General features: G+C 41.0%; 1 protein-coding gene across 5 annotated transcripts in view; it reads left to right on the top strand.

Annotated features, from left to right (window-relative positions):
* Positions 1 to 17276, top strand: part of ZMIZ1 (zinc finger MIZ-type containing 1) — a 339908-nt gene that overhangs the window by 110783 nt on the left and 211849 nt on the right. For all 5 annotated transcript variants that reach the window (XM_057416419.1, XM_057416415.1, XM_057416417.1 and 2 more), the window contains exon 3: positions 10650 to 10732. The gene's annotated coding sequence lies outside the window, so the exon portion shown is untranslated. The remainder of the gene's footprint in view (positions 1 to 10649; positions 10733 to 17276) is intronic.

Raw genomic sequence — 17276 nt, forward strand, 5'->3', positions numbered from 1 at the left:
TTTTTAATTTCAGTATTTGAATAATTAGGTGTACGAATGGGGATTGCTTGCTTCCAGTCCCTATCTGCATATAAAAAGTATTTGGTAGAGATTCACATGGGGGAATGGCTTAATGTCATTCAGCCCACGTTTAATCTTGTGGGTGGTTCTCCTGGCTTGTCATACACCCTTGTGGTGGTGAAAGATACAGCCTGTACAGCCTTTCCTTTAGAATAAGCACTAATAAAAGCTTCCGAAATATAATGACAAACATTTTGACAAAAAGTGATGGCAGGCATCGTGCAGTGGTTTTCAGCTGTTACCTGTTTTTTAAAATTCTTGATCAAAGAAGACAACTTCTTCTGTATTCTTTGCCCATGTCAGCCACATCTTAGTTTGTATTTCAGAATTATGCATGATTCAAGTTCTGGTTTTGTTTTCTCTTCCCTGTAGCTGAGCACAGTGTGAGGCAGAGTGTACAGGAGGCGGAAGAAAACAGATAATCCCTCAGGGAAGTTATTCCTTACATTAATTTCTCTGGAGTGTGCGTACATATGTTAATTTTGTACATGAAAAGGGAGTTTAAGCTGTAAGTACACTTAAAATTTCCTTGAAATAAGAGAACTTTTAATCTCTGAAAGCATCCTCAAAGTGCAGTTAACTATTGTGACTCAACAGATGCTTCTGTAAACTGGAACACATCTGTCAGATTACAGAACTGATATGCCACTATATATGATTTAAAATGAGTCCCCATAAATGGACCTATTGTGATAAATATCATCTAGATGGCAAGGATGTCCATCTTTTCAATAGTCCTGTAATAATATTTCACAACACACTATTCATTGTCTCTCTCTGGAGGTTGCTATAGTCATGTGAAATGTCCAGCTCTTCCTTTGTATCTTTGTTAAACTTGCTTGGTTTTTTTTCTGCATCTTCCTGGTTCCTTTTTAATGCATGCAGGCTATTCAGTGGTATTTTTAATAAAACGGTAGAACTAAAGACTTTTCTAAGCCTTCCTGAAGATTCCCAGTAGCCAGTTCAACTGATTTTTAGACTGCGCTCCATCTGTCTAGGAAAGAAAGAAAATACATTAGTAGTCCACACATGAGCAGCTTATTAGTTCATTTGGTGTGTGCAGTACAGTGATTCAAGACTGATCTAAAATATTCATCCACAATTACTGGTGCAGCACAGTTCAAAGTGCGTAAAATCTGGGGGTTTGACTGAGAAATTTAAGGGAAATAGCTACAAATTGATTCTGTATGTAATTAATGAAACATTTAATTCTTATGTAAATATTAAATGCTTGGTTATTTTTTTCCCCTTTTATATCTTTCCTCTTACTGGGCTCCCCCTCCCTGACCTCCATTATGTGTTTGTTTGTTTTGTAGGATGGTGGGTGGGCTGGCATGGGGGCATATTCCCTTGGGAGGAAGAATTAATAGCTGAGTCTTGTGACTCATTCACTGAGCAAACAGCTGTTCTGCCTCTAATTCACCCCTCCTCAGATGTCCATCCCACCCCCGGAGAGGGGCTGCCAGAAGGCAATGATTGCCTCTGCCTCCGTTGTTGGAGCTCTCCGTCCACTTTCTTCAGCACTTCCCTTGACTGAGCCACCCCTCACAGCAGAGGTGCAGATATGAGCCCGTGGAGCCTCGTCTATGTTGGAGGGTCAGTGGCAGCAGCCACATCTCCAAAGTGTCTGAGCAAGATTTTCCAGGGCTCACCTCTTAGAGAGCAGTGGTTTTGCCACAGCAGTGCCTGTTCAGAGCTGGAGCTGGATGCTTGTGGCTTTAATATGGGTTAAAAGTTTTTGGCATGTTGGAGGGAAAGGGCTTCTGAGGACAGGAGGGCAGCAAGTGGATGTTCATGCAGATGTAGGGAGTGAAGTTAGTGAGGCAGGGCTGGGATTGTGTTTAGGGTCTCTCCCTCCCTCTTTCAGTGTCGCAGAAAATTAATGTGAGTTTTGCAAATGCTATCAGTGGAAGAGTTTAAGAACAGCCTGGAGTATAACATAGAAAATCCCGAGGCAAACTTCAGCTTGTTTTGAAGTGACTGTCTTTCCAGCTCAGATGTCCACACAGAACACAAATTGTGCAACATTGCCTGCTCTTGGCTGCCTTTCCGAGCTGCCAATGACCTCAAGTTTCAGCGTGGCAGCCTGGCAGGGCTTGGCATGAGGGGAAGCCCTGGACCCTGCCCTACAGCCCTCCAGAGCACCAGGAAACCAGAATCCAGGGCTACCAGTTTGGGTGTGCTTGTGTAACAGCTTATGTGATGGACCGCAAGGATCACTCATCTGCTTTGACCAAATGACTTGAAGAGAAGATGGGGGAAAGACTGCTGCTAGCTGTTAAATCCCAAGATATGACTCTTCCTCTGAGGCATATGTGCAGTTATTTCTTTCAGTGCTTTTATTTCTGACGCTAGTTTGCACGGAAGGCTTGGCTCTTTAGAATTGTGTTTGCCTGCATCTTACTTGGGTTGCAGTATTGCAACTTTCCTGCCATTCACTTCCCTGGCGCAGCAACGCTGCTCACACAGGCTAAGCAGGTGCTAGCCCCCACACTACATCATGTGTGGATGTAGGTTTGCATGTATGTGCACATTCACAGCATTTAAACTTGTATATGAAGGTGGTTAGTGTATAGTAGTATTCAGTGAGCTGATGTGAAGGAAAAGGACACGGCAGTGGATTTGTACTTGCGTGAGATGCCTACCTTCATGTTTAGGGAGATGTGTGTTCATCCATCGGTTTTGGCACACCTGCTAGGTGAGTGGCTAAACCCAATGAAATTAGTGTTTGTAAATAAAGGGTTGACTGGCAGTAATATAGGATGTTCAAATTACTTCTTTGTTTTTAACTTCCACACACATGAAGGGTTTCCCTTAATGTGTGCCTTCAGTGCATCACTTGAACTGCTTTCTGTTTAAGTACCTCATTACTGGTGAGTTCCATTCTCATTTAACTAAAAGAGGGGAGTTACCCTTCTTGTCTCCACTTCCATGAGGGAAAGGTAATGGCAGCAATGGAAATTTGTATATTGACCAAGTCTAAAGGGTTATTAGACAGGGATGGTAAAAAAAAAAACCTGCCCAAATTTCACACTGCTGACCTTTAAACTTTATTTCTGATAGGAGAATGTGAGAGAACGAGATGTGTTATGAATGTTTTCTTTAGATACTTTAGTAAGAGCTCTTAGATACTGTTTTGGTTTTGAAAATTAATGCACCTAATTTTTAACTTTTCTTTTAAGAAGTTAAACTGGAGGGGTTTTCACTTTCTGCTGCAAAGGTCAGAGCCCTCTTTTGTCATTCTTATTTGAGGCAAGTGGATAAAGAAAAATTTGGGGAGTTCAGATAAGTTCTATAGAATGAGGAACCAGCTCAAAACCGCAAGGCAGAATTTGGGCAGACTTTCCCCGTGAAAAAAAAACTGTTTAAAAAGTACTTTTTACCTAAGAAGAAGTTAAGAGTTTTTCTTTATAAAACCTGTGCACAAAGCTTTCCTCACTTTTGTGCTCCCTGCCTGCATATGTATTGCTGTAAGCACAACCCTGTTTTATACTGTATGAAGGAAGAACATTTTCTGACCACAGTGAAGCAAAAGTTTTCGTTTATAAGGAAAAAATTTAGTATAATGAGACAAAGTAGGAAAGATGCACCAACTACACGAGTGTCATCTTCTGGTTTTCTTTTCAACCCTGTATTTTTCCCCTGTTGTGGTGGGTTTGGTGTGTGTGTCGTGTTCCCTGCCCCCCCAGCATATATAATGTGCATGTATTACATGCACCTCTAAGCTCTCTGCTTGGCTACTGTGCTTAAGTAGTAATGACATAAAGATTTTGAAAAATACTGCCAAGTATAAGACATTTGTTAGTCTCACAGATGATGGCTTAACTTTTAGTATTCCTTTGTGTTTTAAATCTCGACATTCCTTATGACCTACAATTAAAATTACTTTAGTGAAGTCTCAACTTATATCCAGATTGCTGAGTGTGGTTGTGTGTCTCCAGGGAGAATCTTGAGCTGCTCACTAAATCAATTTGTTCTTTTCTCAAAACAGATTAAATATGTTTTACCACTTTAAATTAAAAAATAAATAACCCCATATGACATAACTGCTACATGTGAAATTAAAAATGTGCTCTGCATGCTTTGAAGGGTAGTAATTTTGATGCCAATGCTGTCCTGATAGTATTCCACCAGAGAGAGAAATGAATGGTTAAAAACAAGCATGTCTAATCCTGTCTCACTGTTCTGTTAGTCTTGAGAATTAAGTTGATGGCACACTACTTGGGTGGGTGCTAACTGCTAGATGTGGCAATAATCTTCTTTAGCAGAGCTGAGACATTCTGCTTCCACTGCGTCGCCTCCCTGGAGTTAGATTTCTGGGTTTTTTTTATTTGCTTGTTCATGCATACTACTTTCTTTTCAGGTCAGCCTTCTGCTACGTACTCCTTTAGCAAGATTTGCTGCAGAACTTGCTTCTGACTCACCTGCACCCTTACTCGATGCTTCAAGTATAATTTTAGTAGAATCCTCCTGCCCACAGTTTATTTTTTTATCCAACACCCAGGAGAAGGAGATCAGTGGCTTGTAGTGCTCTGCAAATCTGCAGAGGATATGCAGGCAGCTGTATGTAGGGAGATCAGATGCACTGGCTATGCCAGAAGCAGCCTTTGTTCCTTCAAACCACTTCCATGGCTGTACTTGAGTGGATTATTGTTTAAGGCCCTGTAAGCACAAGAGGATATAAGGAAAAGGGAAGGGGGGAATTTTTCTAAAATAGAACAAAACAAACTAAAAGTGTTGCCACGGAAATAAATGGCAAATGGTCTCTAATAATGGGATTTTACAAGAGATGTCCAATCTCCAGAACAATGGTTCAGTTTAAGCCAAGATTAATAGTGCTCATTATCCTATGCCTGTGAGTTGGCAACTCAGCCCTCTGCTACAAACAGTTGCACTCAAGTATGCTACTGTCTGCTGCAGACTAGGTAGGAGCTGTTACTCCAATGGTCACTTGTGAAATGTAATGAATTGCAAACTCTAATTGTTTTGGATTCATCTGCCCCGGGCTGATTTTTGCTGTTGCTGGCTGTGGTGCTGGTAGGCTGGAGTGGCCTGGCTGAGGGTTACAGAGCTGCACCTGGGCTGGCTCCCTGGCACAGAGTGGGTGCACCAAATCTGCCTCATTTCAGCTCAGGCCAAAGCCACTTGCCATCAGAGAGATGGCAAGCGAGATGCACTTCAGAGAGATGCACTGAAGTGCCCATCCTCCCAGTCCTATTTCCCTGTTCCTGCTTACACCCCTTCCTCCCTCTGGTGCTGGAGGGACCTCCAGATCAGCCTGCTGACTCCTTTGCAGCCCTTGAATCTGGGATGTGGGGCTGAGAAGTGAGGCAAGGTGCAGTGCTGCCCCAGGAACTTCAGGGTTCCCAGGAGATCAAAGACATGGATAGTGGTGATGTTGGGTCTGTGGCTTTAGGTGCTTTAGGTGCATCTTCAATTCAGTTGCAGCATGGAAAAGAGAGCTGGACTGGAAAAGCGGTTCTTTTAATAATTAGATTTTTGTGAAGTTGGGAGAAGCAAAGGATTTTAGTTTTGTTCTAAACTGGAAATCATGATACTGCTTACTGCTGCTGTTAGGCCTTCTATATGTAGAGCATAACACAAACCTGACATTCCCTTCCATCTCAAAGTGAGTAAACTACAACTTCATGGCCTCTACATCTGAAAAAAGTGAACTCCAGTTACGTTTTCTTTTTTTGAAATAATACAAGTTTGAGATGGATGTCATTTCTGTTTATGTAGGGAAAAGAAACTAAGCACAAACTTTCGTTAAAAATCAGAAAAACTAATTGAGGAAATGGTGACTGAATAAACAAAACTTCTGCTTTTACCCCGGTGAAAAGTAAAGCAAAAATTGAAATACAGGATTCTGTCGTATTTTGCTCTTACTCTGTCTCTGCCCAGGAAAGGAACACACAAACCTCCACTAAGCTTAGGGTCTCTCTCTTTTTCACCTCTCCAAACCCCCCACCTGTTTTGCATTGCTTTACTAATATTTAATGTTTCTCTTTCATAAATCTAGCAGACTCTCCCTTTTTCTGCAGAGGACAGCATCCTCTGCTTGTCAGGCATACGCTCAGTGTTGATCTTGATTTGCTTTAGAATTCCAAAATAGAATTTCAAGTCTCTGAAAACTCCAGAGTTGATAGAGAATTACGGTACCTAACAGGGACTGCATATAATATTTAAACAGTGTGTAGAAGTGTTTAAAATTTCCTGTTTAGCAGAAGTATGCTTGTTGATCAGTAAGCTTATTTAGGAAGGACAGCCCTTTGTATTCTTCACTTATGACCCAGTTGCAGCCCTGGATAAATGAGAACTTGGGATTCTGTGGTTTTAAAAAACACGGTTTCAAAACCATGCTGTGGTTTTACAGGAATTTTGGGTTTGAATATATTCTGTAGTTCAAGAATAGTGCTGGAACTTGGAAAGAATTTGTGAAAGTAGAAAAATACCTGTAACTTGCACCTGCCTTATGTATTTCCATGAGAAAATTGTACAACAGGCTCATGTCTATCTTTGCAGTATTTCTGGTTTCCAGGGATGTGTGTGTTTTGTATTTGCTATCTCTTAATTTTTGTTTGGGTATGTAGAGGCCAAATGGTATTTTGTTTCTGGAAGCTGAAGGTTTTGCAGCTCAAGTCCAGTGCAGGCTGAGTGCTGAGGTGTAGACACTGAGATATCCTGAGGTCCCTCTTGCTTTCCTCAGAGGATAAGGCTGAGACACAGGGCTCTAGGAAGGTCTATGATACTCCAGGAACATCTAAAAGAAACGTGTCTCTCAGAACTGCCAGGTGCTAGGTGGGACCAGGATGTGATGAGAAAGCAGGGAAAGTTGTTTGTGCTTAACCCAAGTCCATTGCAATGTTACAGCTGAGATGTGGGAGGCCTAAAGATGAACTCTGTGTTGCCTCCCTATTGTTGGATTTCTTCCAGTTCTCGCCTGCAGTGTTTCTTACATGCTTTTAAGACTTGCCATGATGCACAGTTTGCTCTGGGTGTTTCCCTTATGTATATTGACCTTTTCCATTGATTCATCTTGGCAAAATCACTAAGAACCAGAATGCCATGTTAAAAGAAAACTGTTGAAACTGTATGGAATATTGGGCCTAAATTGCTGGGTTTGGTGGCAGGGGCTGCAGGGGAGGGAGACATCGCCTGGGCTGCCCTGCAGGAATGCCCCTGTGGGACCGTGGCTGCCCCCGGCTGGAGCTAGGACATCCTTGGCAGACTGGGACTAGTGGAGGAGGAGTCCAGGCTCGGATGGGAAATCAAGTGAAGCAGCAAGGAGCGGTGGAAGGACAAATGAGAAGTGGGGAGGAGCAGACAAACCACTGAGCATACAGCCCACAGCCACCTCTGCTGCCTGTTGCCTCACCAAAGCAGTTGGACTGGACTGAGTGCGAGGCATGGCAGAAACAAGGGAAATTAGATTAGGAAAGGGGTCAGGAGAAAAGGTGTTTGGCTGAAGTTGAGCCTTGGGAAGGCAGAGGAAAAATTCCCTCAATGTTTGTTGAAATGCTTAGTTTCCTTTTTTTCCACACAATTCCCCAAACAGTAATTAAAATGTGTTAATTGGCAATAAATAAAGTAAAATTAAGTAAAGCTCCCTCAGTTTAGGTTGTTTTGCCCACAACATGCAGATAACAAATTTTGGGGATTCTTGTACTTCTTTGCCAGTTTTTGAGTCTTGGGGGTTTACATAAGCCACCTTTACAGCTTTGCTTTTGAACTTTGGAAACTTAGAGATATAGCCTTTAAAAAAAGCAAGCAAGCAAAAATATGAAAGCTGAAATTTGTACGTGATGATGAGACTCTGGAGAGCTGGCTTTAGGAAGAAGGCCTAGTATTGCAGGAGTCATGATCAAATCACCAGAGTTGGCAGCCCTTCTTGTGTTTGCTCTCCTTCCTCCTCTCACCTTCTGCAGCCTTCCCTGCTTGTATTGGTCCTCTCCTTCACCATATTGATTTTTATGGTGTAATCTACTCAGAGCAAGGGTTCTGTCTGTTATGTGGTTGTAATGCACCACATATGCATTGCTATAGAAATAATCTCATACAAAATGCCTGGAATCCCAAGCATCGAGCAGTTCATAGCCAAAAAAGCATTTGCCAAAACCCTGTGTTTTTGTGCTCCCTCTGCTGGATCTGGAAGCGCAGGAAATAATCTCTGGCTGAGTGCTGCCCGTTTCCCTCCATGCTCTTTCCTGTTCACACCTGGCAGCTCCCTTACTGGGCACCGGTGGGGATTTGTGGGGATTTGTTGCGTTCCAGTGCCGGCTTGTGCAGCTGCGTCATGGGACGTGAGCTGGGTATGAATGTGAAAAGGGTGGAGGTTGCACGGCGCCGTGTTGTGTCACAGCGAGGCCATGGTTTCACACCTGGAGAAGGGTGACTGATGCTAGGCTTAAGGTCTCTTCAGTTGTCCTTTTCCCCCTCATCTGTTCTCATTTTCAGGTGTAGCCTGCTACCCCAGACTGTACAGTGAGACTGTTTTGGGGATCTCCCTAGAAACAGGATGAGATAACAGATCATGCTTTAATAAAATGCTGATTTTATCATCAGAAACTGGTTCCTGTTCAGTGTGCTGGCAGAGCTGGGGCTGCTATGAGGGCCAGGAACAGACAGGGGCAGTGGTGGGGCAGGTGGTACAGCCCGTGGGCAAGGTTGCATGGTGAAACTAGGGAGCAGATGCTGGTAGAGACAGATGTTCTTAGAATCAGCTTGAGCCTGATTTACAAAAAGTGGTCTGTGATGTAAGTGCACAGACATGTTAGTAGGATAGCGCTTTTGAGAGGTGCTTTATGAAACAAAATGGGAATTGTGGTGCCAGTTTTACAGACGGGCAGAACTGAAGTGTAGAGGAGGGGAGCAAAATGTTGGCTCTGTGTATTGCAGTAGTGCAGTTTAAGCTGGTTTAAACAGCCTCTGTTCCTATCCTCTGCCATTGCGGCTGATCACTTCTGACCTATGCCTGCTCCCTGTGTTGTGTTGGCACAGCTGTTTATGAGAAATTAGTTCCCCCAATCCAGCTAACCATGCAGCTGCAGAAATGCGGGGTTGGACAATTTACACAAGCATCCAGGAGAGAGAAGTGAGAGGTAAAGTTGAAGCTGCCAAAGAAATGCTACAGCCAATTTGCCAATACCTCATCCTGTTGCACCTGGACTGGTACCCAGCTCCTGGGGCAGGCGGAACAAAAGTTTATCCTTTGGAGGATCAAACTTGCAAGTTGGATAAATAACTAATTCCGACTTCATGAAAGACCCCGTCTGCATTAGCTGAGAAAGTCATGTTAACACATACTAAATCTGAATCAATTAACATGTTTTTCCTGGCTTGTATAAGCAGTACAAAAGCACTGGGGAAAACTTCAGGATGAGAATAAATATGTTCCAGGGGAAAACATTCACAGTTCAATGAGGCCTTAAAAGCCAGTCACTCACCCAGGGTGCCTGTCAATACGTAACTTCTCTAAAATTGCCCTTTGTTGTGAGGCAAGAAAACCAGCAAACAGTCTGAAGCAGACAGTCCCTTGGTGGCACTGTAAGTGTTGGGGTGGGATGACTGCTTCTAACCTGTAGTTCTCAGACATGTTTTTATTCTTTGTGAATATCAGTGAACAGAATAAATATGACTGCAGAACAGATACTGAATGCAGCTAACAAGTTATTTGTAATAATTTGAGGTTTTTCTTCCGCATTTACGTCTCCTCTGACTTTTGCATCATATGAATTGTGATAGAAGTGTCTGCTCCCAAATCTGGTCCTTGGGGAGGAGCCTGGACTGGCTGTGGATTGTGTGCCTTATTCTTTTTCTGTAATACTTGCTTTTTCATGTTTAATGGAAAACTCTTTTGCATGAAAGTTATTTGGTAGTTAGTCAAAAAAGAAGGAAAATGTAGCCATCATGTTGCTTTCTTCAGTATTTGCTGAGGTTTGGAGCCTAGTAGTAAGGCTGTAAGGACACCTTGTCTGCCTGCTGAAACAGCATGTAACAAGATACATACTGCTTGTAAACATTTCTCTGTCTCCCTTCGCAGTCTTTCTTTATAATTAAAATGCATTTCCTAGAAGTCATGCTGCTGTGCCAATGTAATCCATAAACTTGTCTTGTTTTGCTGCAGACAGCATGGTGGTTTTGAGGTGTTTTGGCATATTCCCCTGAGCAGAGTTCGGGGGTTGGGATATTTTTTTTAATGGCACTTGGCTCACAACAGTCAGTGATTTATCATTTATAAAGAGAATAAAAGAGACTTCAGCATGACCTTTAACTGTAAAGAAATATTACCATTTGGCTCAGGAAATTTTGATATAAACCTCAGCAGAATTCTTGGTATCTTTTCCTTGTCTCATTGTTACAGGCAAAAAAAAACAGTAAGACTTAAACTGCTGGAGTGAGTCTTAAAAGCTTGGGGGTGGTAGAGCTGAGCTGGAACCTCGATCCAGCCTCAGATCTGGTCCTTCAGGCTTGGTCCTGGTATTCCTAAATGCTCTTCATTCATTTCAGGTCTGTTCAGTGAGCTGCTTCGAATGTTACCATGTTATGCAGGAGAAGGGAAGCATGATGTGTCTGTATTTTTTTTGCAGGTAAATGGAACTTGTTATGTGAGGGCGTTAAGGAAACAGTCCCCGGCTACTGAGAGGAAGAAAGGCCAGTGGAAAAAATTCAGGTAGGAAAGCTTTATGCACCATCAGGCAGTAAACACACTTGTGAGCTTTCACTCTTTTTCTAGACGCTGCATCCTGTTTTGTGCATTAAGGGCTGATCTGGTCGCTATCAAAGTTTATTTGTTGTTTTAAGAAGCAGTCCTGTTTGCTCAATTGATTGCAACAACAAAACGCTGCAAGACAAGCCCTCAGCATAAACATTCCTTGGGCTATCCCTGGTACATTATTGATCCTGATACAGAATACAAACAGATTACTCTTTGCATGAGCCATTCGAGCTATAAAACGGGGGAGTAATATGTTCTACTTGCTGCCAATAAATGTGTATTTATAATAAACAAAGTAGAAATCCCTGAGCAGAAATGAGCAGTAGTTTCAATAATGTGTTCAATAGCTCATGTCCAGCTGTTGTACAGAAATAAAACACAGTCGGCACTCCAGGGTTTCTGTTGTCCCCCCACCAAGAGGTAATATCATCTTTGCCTTATTTCCAGTGCAGTTCAGAGCTTCTCAAGAATTTGGTCCACGTATTAGTTTTCTTGTGGACCAGCTGCCTTTCCTTACACTGTTATGTGGGTCATCTCCACTTTCACTCCTTGTCACATCTCTGCAACATTTCCTTATACTGGGAAATAGCATTCAAGACACTTTCATGCATTTGTAGCTGTTCTGAATGCAACTGAAATTAGGGTAGGAGGAGTCAGTACCTTGTGACCATCACCACCAGAGTGCATGGATGATAACCCATTTCCGAAAGGAAAAAAAGTTAATGATCTGATCTACCCTGCTCATATAATCCTCCCTCCCCCTCATCCATATTTTCAGTGCTGCACTTTGATGAGCTACAGATAGTTGACCTGAAGGCATTTCTTGATGAACATTTCTGTCTGCTCTCAGCCTTGAAAAACTCAACCTTTTCATGAGCTGTATGGGAGAAAAATGTGTAAGACTAATATTTATAGGCTGAAAGAGGGGGTAGAGGAAAGACTGAAGTGTAAAACTTGCTTCCAGCAGAAATGCCATCCCTCTTTTACCTCTGATAATTAGAAGCATTTTTGACATGGCTACAAAAGCAAGTTAGTGGTGTGTGCCTGCCATTGGCTGTGCTTTTGCACTGCAGGACTGTTTTTCTTTTTGTACAGTGATGCTTGCTTCTATTTTGTTTCAAGACAAAAACAGAAATTTCAACTGATACTCAACTATTATGTTATGATTCATCCATACTCCTACATTTAAAATTATTACTTCTAAGTACTTACACATGTAAAAACTGGAAGGTTGTTATTCAAGTTCACATTTTGAGTACTTTTTCATAATGTTTAGTAAAGTTCATGTGCATAAATCCTTTCATTAACAGTTCTAACTAAAATCATACTGAAAGACTAGGAGGAGGAGAGGTTTTAACAGCTGTGATTTTTGCCAGGAAAAGATCTTGTTATATTAAGAAATACAATATTACTGATTGTAACTGTAATAGGAGATTTAGAGGACAAATACTTTTTACTGGTGCCTTAAAGAGTATGCTTTATTTTATGCTTCCTGAATGTAGGTCTAAGACTTTGGTCTTTAATTATAAAAAAATAGCGTGTGCAGGCACAGAAATACAGCAAATAAATAAAAAAAAAAAACCACCCCAAACCCCACCCTGTTTCAAAACTGTATTCCTGAAAATTTCCTGGAGATTTCCCTGGACTTGGATCCTGATGTGTATTAAAAAAAAAATAAGAAAATCACTGTTTTGTGAAGGAACTTGGGAAAGAAGTTCCTTGCTGTGCCTTCAGGTCATGTGACCTCGCTGCTGTAGAGCTGGAATGTTTGCCATGGTATTTCCGGAGGCTTAATAAACACACAGAAAGAACAGGAGGGTGAGGAGGATTTATTTTTTAATTATTATATTCCCCCTCTCCTCCTTTTCCTTCTTTTTTTTTGGCAGCCTACATTAATTACACTTTAGGTGTGAAGTTTCTTTAGGAATCCAGAAGAGTTTTTATCTGATCAGTCCAATGAATTTTAAGAATTCATCTGTTTTTTCCAAGAAAAAAGTTAAAAGCTTTTTGACACTACTTTTAATTGCTGAATTTGTCTAGAATTATTTCTTACTTAATGTAATACCTGCCAACCTACATATTAAGCCTAACACCACTATTTAGATGGTGTTACTGATTTACTTTTGAAATGTATAGCTGTGAGTGGCATTCAGTAATCTGACTTGATAGCTGTCATCTTGCAAGCTAGAGTAATGCAAACAGAAGATGAGCACTCAGAAAAGGTTACAGTGAAGAGCCATTTTCTAAGTCCTGCTGCAGCAGCATAGAATCCCCAAGTCAAATGAGAAAAGCAGAGAATTAGTTCTGGCTGCTGGTGTATGAGGGTTAAGATTATGCAAACCTTTTCTAACTGTAGGAGTGGCACATGCTCCTTTGGAGACTTTGCTGCCAAGGCATAACATATCCTTGACATTACAGACTAACACAAAGATCCTCACAATCCTGGTTTGAGCTGGTGTTTGCAAAGTGGGCTGCAGGAGACCCTGCACTCTTTCTTTCACCCCTAGGCTGGTAGAGGTGCACCTTCTCCTCATCATCCCTTCCCCTTCCAGCCGAACTCAGCTGCTTGTTGAACAGGGGCAGAGAACTGATACGTTTTAAAAATAACCTGGCAAAAATGGGGAGGGAGGGGGAGGATCAACGGACTATTTTTAACTTAACCAACTCCGTTTGTTACACAGTACCATTAAGTTATCCTGAGGCAACCAGGAGGGGTAGGGAGAGGACAGTGCAAAGGGTAACAAGCAGCCAGAGCCAGCTTTGTCACTGCAAAAAATCACCCTAGCGATGCGGCTGTGTGTTCCATGAGGCTGCTCAGGGCACAGTCAGTGGGAGGTTTATGACCACATCCAGGTGGGCTTGTTGCTGAGTCAGATTATTAACTGCATCAAAAATTACTAAAAGGCAGCATGGTTTTGCTTAGAGTGTTCCTTTAAGCTGTGAAGCAGTAGATTCTCCCTTTCCTTGGAAGAGTGTTGGCATAGGAAGAGTGGGGCAAAGACACAGCAGGAAAAAAAGCTGAATGTTTGAGGAAAGGGAATTGTCCCTCCCAAAACCAGCTTTGTTAACAGAACTGGATGGGAGAAAATAGGGGCAGCTTCCTGTCTAAAAGAAAATGAGAAGATCTGTTTGAGGTGGTCGTAGTGATAATTTTGGAACTGCTCCCATGCTGTAGGGGTAGACAGATGGGTTACAGCAATTGCATTTCTGCAGTTTTGAATCTGTAAAGCTGACTTGGGGCATGCTTTGAGTCTAAAGGTAGACAGCTGAACCGGTAATGTTACCGCTGTTTCCTGAGTGCCCTGCCCCTTGTCATGTCAGTATTGGGGAATGGTGACTATGTGGGAACGGAGAGTCCTTTTTTCCCTCCTGTTTACCTTGGTGGTTATTGGTAGAAAACTACTGGATCCTGTGGCATAAAATACATACTGCAATAACTGGTCAAAGTCATCTGGATTGGGCTAGTCTAGAATGGTGGTGCCTACAGGTCTGTAACTAGAGCATGTCCTGAAGCTGTTGGACTGCTACACGTAGGGAAGAACATTTCCACAATCATCTTAACTATAAATGCACTGGTATTTGTAAATTACCTTTTGTAAAAGCAAGCCATGATTCAAAGACAGACTTCTAGTTTAAGTTACACAGTATCTGCTTGTATATGTGGCTTTTTTTCCAAGTGAAGGTATAGAAATGTGGAGAATTACCCAAGAAATCTGAGTAAGGTATTGGTAATTTCTTATGTGCGTTGTCTTCAGTGCTGTGCTTTTAGTAAAAAGCTGTAGCGCCTTAAGTTCTTTAGGCAGCAGAAATAATGTACAAGAATGTCTCTTTTTTTGGAGATGTTCTAGTGTTTTAATCTTGTTCCTTAGTATATCTCACTGGTTTGTAGCTTCTGTGCCTTTATGAGAATGTACAAAGACTTTTTATAATTTTATAATAATAATATCTATATCTGAATAATACTTTCCATGCCATTTCATTTTGCCCCTTGCCATCTAAGATTTCCCAAGTCTTTATAAGGAAACTTTGTTGAGGCAGGCCATTGGGAATCATGGTTGAAACTTGTTCTCAAAAGCTCTGTTCTTAATTGCCTTTGACAGTGGCTGGGAAAGATGTCACTTCAGCATAGTGAAAAGCAACCAAAATAAATTATATTTTTAATGAAGGATTCTCTATCTGGATGAATTGATACTGGCAGGACAGTACTGGTTAAAAATAGAAGAGCCTTCTGCAGACACATTGCAGTTTATCCTGGTTTTATTTTGTCTAAAGAAAAAGCAATGTACACATCTTGAGCATAGACAGGCCTTTTAGTCTAAGGTACTTCCTTTGGCTGATGGCTTCTGATTTTTTTATTTTATTTATTTTCTTATAAGAAAGTATTGCTTTGAAGGGAGACCAAATAGAATCAGTATTCCAGTATTCTGTTTATCATGTGATGGCATGGGAGATTGCTGTATCCGGTACTAAACCTATTTTATGGTGATAGGGACAAGATTCCTACAGCCTTGTAAAGGATGCTAGCTTGCATTCCTCTGTGCAAGGAAGTATTTCCAAAAGAAATAATACATTCATTGAATATTTATATTATTAGCTACAAAGTATTTGTAGCTAACTGGCAAATATTTTACCTCTCTATCCTCCCATTTCCTCTTAATCTTGTTTATTGCCTCAGTGGTATTTTTCCAACTATTAGAAATGTGTTCTTCTAGGGTATTTTAGATCAGCTGCTTTACAAGTCAAGAATTTGTATCTTTTCACTGAAAGCATATGTAATGAAAGGGGTTGAATGCATAATTCAACTTGTACAGCTTACACATATGTATACTGCATATATTAGACATATTCTAGATATATTGGATACATGTGTGTAAGTTGAGATCCTGTTTCAGAACAGTCTGTTAACAATTGACTTATATATGCATTTTTAAATGACAGACACATTTTAAATAAGGTTAACTTAACCTGCAATAATAATGCTGTTGCAGATTTTTTAAATATGTTTCATATTGAACAGCATTTAACTAAATTCCTCTATTTAATCTTACTAAGGTTAGAAAATGCAAGGTAGAACTGTTTTTTCACACCTTTTGTGAGGCTTTGATATTTCTGATAGCATAGCTTTCTTTTTCAGGCTTGAAGTGGGAAAAGAGAAAGAAATTTATTTCTTTCTCAAGACAAAAGAACAATGAAAGTGTAATTTCGGCTCTCAGTTTTTCTTTTGTCTGTGGCTAAGTCCATCACTTAACCTGGTATGATTAATCCAGTTTGATTTGTTCATGTTTTTAGAAGTTTATGAAAGGACAGGGAAAAGGGAAGAAAAAAACTCTTTTGAAGCACCTGTCAGTGGTTCAGATGCTGCCTTGAATCATAAAGATACGTATTACTGAGATCTGTGCTACCAGAACACAGGAAGTACTCTGTGAAATGCCAGCAGGTGTATGGCCTGAGCTGACAATCAGGGCCAGGTATTTATGCTAGTGGAACTTTGCTGAGAATTTACGCTCTGCACCACAGGTCAAACTAAGTCTTTATAAAAGATTTTGAGCTAACAAATCATGGAAAACCTCCATATACACAATGTAATCTTAAATCTCATAAGTGAAAATACACCTAATTGAGCTGCAGAATGTGAACACGAGAAGTATGTCTGCAATGCCACGTGAGGTCCCTTCTCTCACTTGCTTGTACCTGTTCCATACAGCAGAAAGCTCAAACAACTGAAAACTAAAAATGTTGCTTTACAAACAGAGTGGAAGGAAGAAGAAAACAGGCATGAACACCATGATACCAAGTGTTTGCCACAGCAACACTCTAGTGGCAGAGAACTCGACAAAGTAATTGTATGTTGAATAAGAAGGTATTTCCTTTTGTTGCCTTTGAACAAGGCACTTTACTGGCATTTCCTCTTGCTCATATGTTCTCTTACTGGGTGGGCAGAAGCTCACTAATTTCTGCAGGCCAGTTTCTGTTTAACATAGTTTAGTAATGACCATTTTATTACTATCCTTTTAAATTTAACCATTCCTAGTCTTTACAGGTGGTGTTCTTACCACACGCTTCCCTACGCCCTCCAGTGATTTCCATTGCTTCCATTTGATTTTTTGTCTGGTTTTGCTCTGTATCCATAAGTTTCTCCTACACCGTTTAACTATTAAACTATTGCCAACCACCAGATTATCACTGCTCCTTTAATATTAACTATGGCATCAGAGTAGTGCTATTTTTTTGAGGTCCTAGTTTGATAATAGATTTCCTTCTCTGAGCATGTTCCTCCTCTGGACTGTTCAAATGTCCACTAAGTGGAGTGCATTCTTCCTTAGTTGGTGGGACAGATGTCTGGCAGATTTAACATTTACTATTTCATATTAACCAATTTATGGCCATTTAACATCTACTGTATGATAATGAAGGTTTGGGTTGTTTGTTTTTTTTTTTGTCTTTATTGACCTGGACCTAACAGAAGCTGGGAAACTAGAGGTGGAGTGCTCTTTATCAG

The sequence above is a fragment of the Pezoporus wallicus genome, unplaced genomic scaffold (assembly GCF_028554395.1).
Source record: "Pezoporus wallicus isolate ANWC-B61680 ecotype Strahan unplaced genomic scaffold, APGP_CSIRO_Pwel_v1 contig_2012, whole genome shotgun sequence".
Classification (NCBI taxonomy): Eukaryota; Metazoa; Chordata; class Aves; order Psittaciformes; family Psittacidae; genus Pezoporus; species Pezoporus wallicus.